This window comes from Papilio polytes, unplaced genomic scaffold, assembly GCF_000836215.1.
Source record: "Papilio polytes unplaced genomic scaffold, Ppol_1.0 DF824191.1, whole genome shotgun sequence".
Classification (NCBI taxonomy): Eukaryota; Metazoa; Arthropoda; class Insecta; order Lepidoptera; family Papilionidae; genus Papilio; species Papilio polytes.
The window spans coordinates 552,336-558,335 of record NW_013525013.1 but is presented as its reverse complement, the minus strand read 5'-3'; the positions used below and the strand labels follow the sequence as shown (position 1 = coordinate 558,335).

The window sequence follows — 6,000 nt, the reverse complement described above, 5'->3', positions numbered from 1 at the left end:
CTTACATCTATACTGATGTTATAAAGAGGTAAGATTTGTATTTTTTGATTTTTGTATGTATTCGATTAACGTAAAAACTACTAAACCGATTTCAAAAATTCTTTCATCATTAGAAAGGTTATTTATCTGTGAGTAACATAGGCTAGATTTTTTAATCGCGGGCGAAGTCACGAGCAACAGCTAGTCGGATATGTTTAAAAATGTAACTCAAAGATCAAGTTAGTCTGGTCGTGTTAAAGGTCGAAAGGCTTAAAGGTCTAAGTGAATGAGATACCATTTACCCTCGCGGCAGATGTTTGTAACAAGCATTCAGTCGTTGTTTTCGCTTTCTTATCCGTAGATAAAATATCAAGATTATTTCTCTTAAATTGAATGGTTTCGAATACTTTGAAGATACTGTAATATTCCATTGTTGGTTCTTTCTCTTTGTGTTACGCAAAACGTAAATTCACAATTAATTATGTAAAATGAGAAGTTGTAGTTACCATAATTATCTTTAGTCGGCTAAAGACCCTCAGTTTTGACAGTTTTGATTTAAAAGTCGACATTTTCTGTTAAAACTGTACATGTGTAGACAAACTTCTAAATGACAGTTGAATAGTCCAGTTTAGGTTTTAAATACACAGGCAGTCAGTTAAAACTGTCAGTTATAACTGTGCGGATGTAGTGGGCTTTATACGATAAGAAAGAAATGAATATAACATTTTATAGTATTCATAATTCTATTAGCTAATTTGAGTCTCCAAAAATATTTATCCATATTGGGGAGGTCTTGTCGAGCCATCTGTTGCGTTGCCTGAGAATGATCGTCCCAAGTCATAGGATTATTGAATACTAGCGATCCGCCCCAGCTTCGATTAGATTATAAAGAAAGTATGTCTCATATCATTTCTGACATATCCATACCCTTCCTGGTGATGTAAAATATAACCTATGTTACTTAGTGATAATGGATACTAATGGCGAGAGATTTTTTAAATCGATTTAATAATTTCGTAGCCAATGCAAACAATTAAATCTGTCCTTCTTATAATAGTCAAATTTCTTAAAATAAAGACTGGACGACGTCGAGTAATGTCCTTGACCATAATAAGATACGTACTAGTAGTAACTAGTAATTAAAATGTAACCAAGACTACTTGTTTATTTAAACTAATTGTAGCTTTGACAAATAAATTATATAATGTATAAAATGGCTATGTAATCGAGTATCCACACCGCGCTACGTAACGGTTATTAGTGTACAGTAATCGCTTTCGCCTGTCTCTTGCGCCGCCCGCATTGGCAATGAAACTGATCCCCGGCTAACGCGGAAATTTACGACTTCATAAAATGTGATTTCGCGCACCAGCAGTCAAAGGGTTAAGTTGTTGACGTGGCGCAAGAAATTTGCCCAACTTTTGTATATTTGATTCGCTTTTACGTTTACAATATTGATTTGAAGTTTTATTACAAACTAAATTCGTTCGCGTTAAACTAAAAAAACTTAAGTAGCATAAATGTTCTTCCAGACTGCTCTACTGTGCCGAATTTCATCGAGATCCGTTAAGATGGATGTTACATTACAAGGATCCATCAATCCATTTATCTAAACTTTTGCATATATAATATTGCCATGAGTACGTACAGTTAAATGGACAAATTGATATGAAAAGTACAGTAAAATGTCTGTCAACAACACAATTTCTAAATACCACTATCTTGTTTTGTACACATATGTATATTAGGTAAGAAAGTGTTTGTATTTGTAAACTAGCCGTTCCAGTGCTATTTCATCCTCGTGAAATTATAAAAACTTTATTTTATTATTTACATTTGTCAAATTCTCAATTGCAAATGTCAAAATGACATGACATGACAAATCTTAGTAATCTTTCTTTCTTGATGTTGGCAGCAACTTATGGTCTCTTTCCTACATTAGGGTTTTTAACCAAAATATTTACCCCCTAAGTTTAATGGCGTGAAAATATATAGCCTAAAGCGTGATGGTAGTGGAGGGCTTTTTATCAAAAAAAGACTTATTCAAAAATTTGCTGTAATTGCTGACATCTTAGGCAACAAAGAAGTGCGTGTTTACGCTTTATTATAATAGTATAGATATATTTTCCTACGATGAAATATAAATGTCATTTATAACACGCTATATCTAATTCCAAACTCATATATATGTATGTCACTTGGTAAATAGAATATATTCTCGTCTTTTATTACTTTCACGTACGATACAAAGTTGGACGTAGCTTTATGTAAGAAATACGCGTATTGTTATGTACTTCTTTTACTATGCGTCATATTGGCTCTAGTTTTGCTTGAAGGAAAAAAGTCTACCTATTTTCTCCTAACAATTTGTAAACAATGTCATTCTAAATGGCCAGTACTTTTTTAAAATAAGTTTTTTTATAACCCACTAATGCTGAGTTTCTGAAGTTTCCATTTAATTTATCATTACCTAGCGATTCCTTAGTGTTAATTTGACGTATGTTTCAATGGAAGAAAACTAAAGTTATTTTAATTCGGAAACGAATTTTATGATATACCGAACCAAGAACACTAACGAATGGTTAAACGCAGCTGGGAAACCGGCCATTAGATCTAACCTTAAACTGTTGTTCATTAACAATCTAATACCTAACTTTACTTTATTCGAATTTAGAAAACATCTAACTCTTAAAACGGTGGTATTCAATACATGCAACTATATTGAATAGTAAAAGCGAACGCTGTACTCGTCTCCATTATCCGGGATTAAGCACACGGTCACACGACACGTCCTCGTTCGTCACAGATAAGCACGCTTAGTCACTAACATCACTTATTTTAAAACTGAAAAAGTTTGAGACAAAAATTAAAATTGTAGCTCAGTAATGATTGTTGAAGTTTCCATTTATTTTAATATTACCTAGTGATTCGTTAGTGTTAAGTTAATCTAAGTTTCAAGTAAACACAAGTTACGTAGTTCGGAAACGCAGTCATGAATCTATCAAAAACTCTAACTAATAATTAAATGTAGCTGAGAAACCGGTCATAAACCAATTAATAATCCATGCTAACATTACAAAGAGGAAAGATTTGTATTTTTGTATGTATTGAAATAAATCAAAAACTACTGGACCGATTTCAATAATTCTTGCACCATATTTCACACGGACGAAGTCGCGAGCAACATCTAGTAGATAATATTTTTTAAAGAAAACATGCCATTATCCACAACATCTCAAACATTCGTTACTTTAAATGTATACTAATTTTTATTTACCTGTCTGTATGGTTTTGAGTCTTAAACCTGAGGTTTATAACAAACTAGTTATTAGATTGTGTTTCAGTTAAACTTCGGGATATTTCAAACACTGATCAATAGCTAAATCTAGCGGAGTGTTAATCAGACAACTGATAGACGGCTAGATGTCTGTGGAAGTCGAGCTTGGACGAACACACCGGGTTCACATTTAAAATAAAATTGCATCGCTAAAGTTTCTGTTTAAATATTAAATTATAAGAATATAATTTCTTTTAAATTAAATACTAGATGCTTATAGATTCGAAGGAAATAACCTTTTCAATGTATTTATTAAAAAAAAAACTGATCAAAAATAAACTTTAATATTGGACGGGATTCGAACTCTCGACCGCAAGATCGGTAGTCCGTATCCCAAACCATTAGACTATTGGCGCTTAATTAATTATTAGATCACTATAGTATTTAAATTATTCTATTATTCAATGTTAGCTTAAAGGTTACTTCCTGAAGTAAAGATAAGTGCTATCAAGTTGCCAATGTGTCAAGTACAAACAAAGGCAAGCACACAAAGCTCTCGACTTGAGGATTACTTGAACCAACACTCACACATGTAACGTAATTCTCTTTGTCGAGTACATTGTAGAAAGAGTACATAAAAGAAGACTTATTTAAGGTTAAAAGACACAGAAAATTGTCTTCAATTATTAGTATGAAATTGATAAAACGTTATAGAAATATACAGACATTTTAAACTTCTTAATTCCCTAAAAAAGAGCAACAAAAAGCGTCAGTAACTCAGGGGTTTAAGCACTTGACTTGTAATCTACTAGTCTTGGATTCGAATCCCGCCATGTACTAATGTATATTTTAGAATTTCATATGTATGTACATTATTTTCCACCGTAAAAACGTCAGGTAAATTATGTAAAGGAAAACATTGTGATGCCTGCACATATCAGCGAAGAAATTCATAGATTTTTGTGAAGTAAGGAACCCGCACTTGGTCAGCGTGGTTGACTAAGACCTAGTCACCTTTAGGGTAGGCTGGTAATGAATGCCCTACACGTTAGTTATCAATTGTATTAACAATTTACATACAAATTTAAGGTAGTTTTTAATAACCATAAATAAAAAAATCGAAGTAAAAAATCTGAAAGAACTAACGTTGAAAATTCTTAAAATTGTTCCACAGAGAATAAAGAAAACCAACCACAGCTTAGTAATAAAAGAATTAATTTAAACGTTATATCATATTTTGATTTAATATTCAGTACAATTTATAGCAATACATTTAAAGGACAAAACCGCAATTTGTTATTTAATTTAGCCGAGACCTTTATTTGGCTTGTAGATTGAAAATCCGGATTTCAGTGGCGGAATGTACTTCATTATATTTACGGCCCTTTGAGCGCCATCGAATCAATTCCCTTTGTATCCATTATAATACTTAATAGGAATGTTCAGATCCTAACTAATGGTCGACGAGATCCAAGATTTATCCTCTTCCAATATAATAAGGTTAATATGTACTTCGGAAACCGGCATAATCGATACTCAAATTGAGACACAAACTCAAGATGTCTAATTTTTTCTCATCTGTACTTTCTTGGATATATATCTATTTCAATATTGAAATAACTCAAAAACTACTTGGCCAATTTTAATGATTTTGCCACCGTTAGAAAGGTAATTTATCTGTGAGTAACATAGGCTATATTTTTTAGTTTCACGCGGATGAAGTCGCAAGTAACAGCTAGTTTATTTATAACTATATTGCAAGCTAATCTAAAACATTCAATTTAAAGAAGAGAAGTTTGTGGTAAAGGCAGCCATCAACCTAGAGCATTGAGAAATGAAATTACTGGAAATTAGACATAATTATAGTTAGAGGGTGGCCCTAGCTAGTCTAGGTCAACGGTTAGCGACGCCCATATTTTTATCTTTATATAGGCTGAGATATTCTAAAACTGTTTGATAAGGATTTCCTGTGGTTAGTTCAAGATTTTAAAACCCATACATTATGGGTTTTTTACTGCATTGTTATAAAAAAAATGTACGTTTTAAGACTGTAATTATTGTTTTTTTTTCTTTCAAATGTGTTGCATAGGGATTTCTATTATTCAAAATCGCAATATAACTCAGACTTAACAGCGGGATCATTTTGTTCATTAGCTCGGATAACACTGGATGGATAACAAGCTAACGCTTCGGACATTATTAAAAACTGCACGAAAAAAAAATCAATAAGTTTATATTACTTTTTTATATATTTTTTTTAACATAGATGTCAGATAATCCTCGTTACGCTTGTTTTGTTGTAACTCTTTTAACATCATCGTTAATCGACTTTTGCTATCGAGAATTCGAATTGTAAAACTGCGTATTTCGTTTAGTGAACATTTAGATGAGTATTCTAAATGCCACTCTCACAGTTATTTAATCAGTATTAAACATCCTAAGTATATTTAATTATACTAAACATACACTAAGAAGGATTTGACGATTCGATAACAGTCAATATCAAAATTTTTATATCAATAAGTGTTTATTTAACTAGTCACTTCTATGTATGTTCGTAGTTCTCATATTTAAAAATATATAAAGGAAGAAACTCGCCGAGCGCAGTTTTATGACGTCAATATCGTCCCCCTTGTGTACGTTTAAAATGATAACACCTCATAACACGTTTTATGTTAATTTTGTTTAACGTACTGAAAAGCCCCACATAATATGAACAGCACGTAACCTTTCCATTTTTTATG

At 32.0% G+C, this 6,000-nt stretch overlaps 1 protein-coding gene across 2 annotated transcripts in view; it reads left to right on the top strand.

Annotated features, from left to right (window-relative positions):
* LOC106110767 (potassium voltage-gated channel protein Shaw-like) overlaps nt 1–6,000 on the top strand; it is an 82,628-nt gene that overhangs the window by 54,181 nt on the left and 22,447 nt on the right. The window lies entirely within an intron of this gene.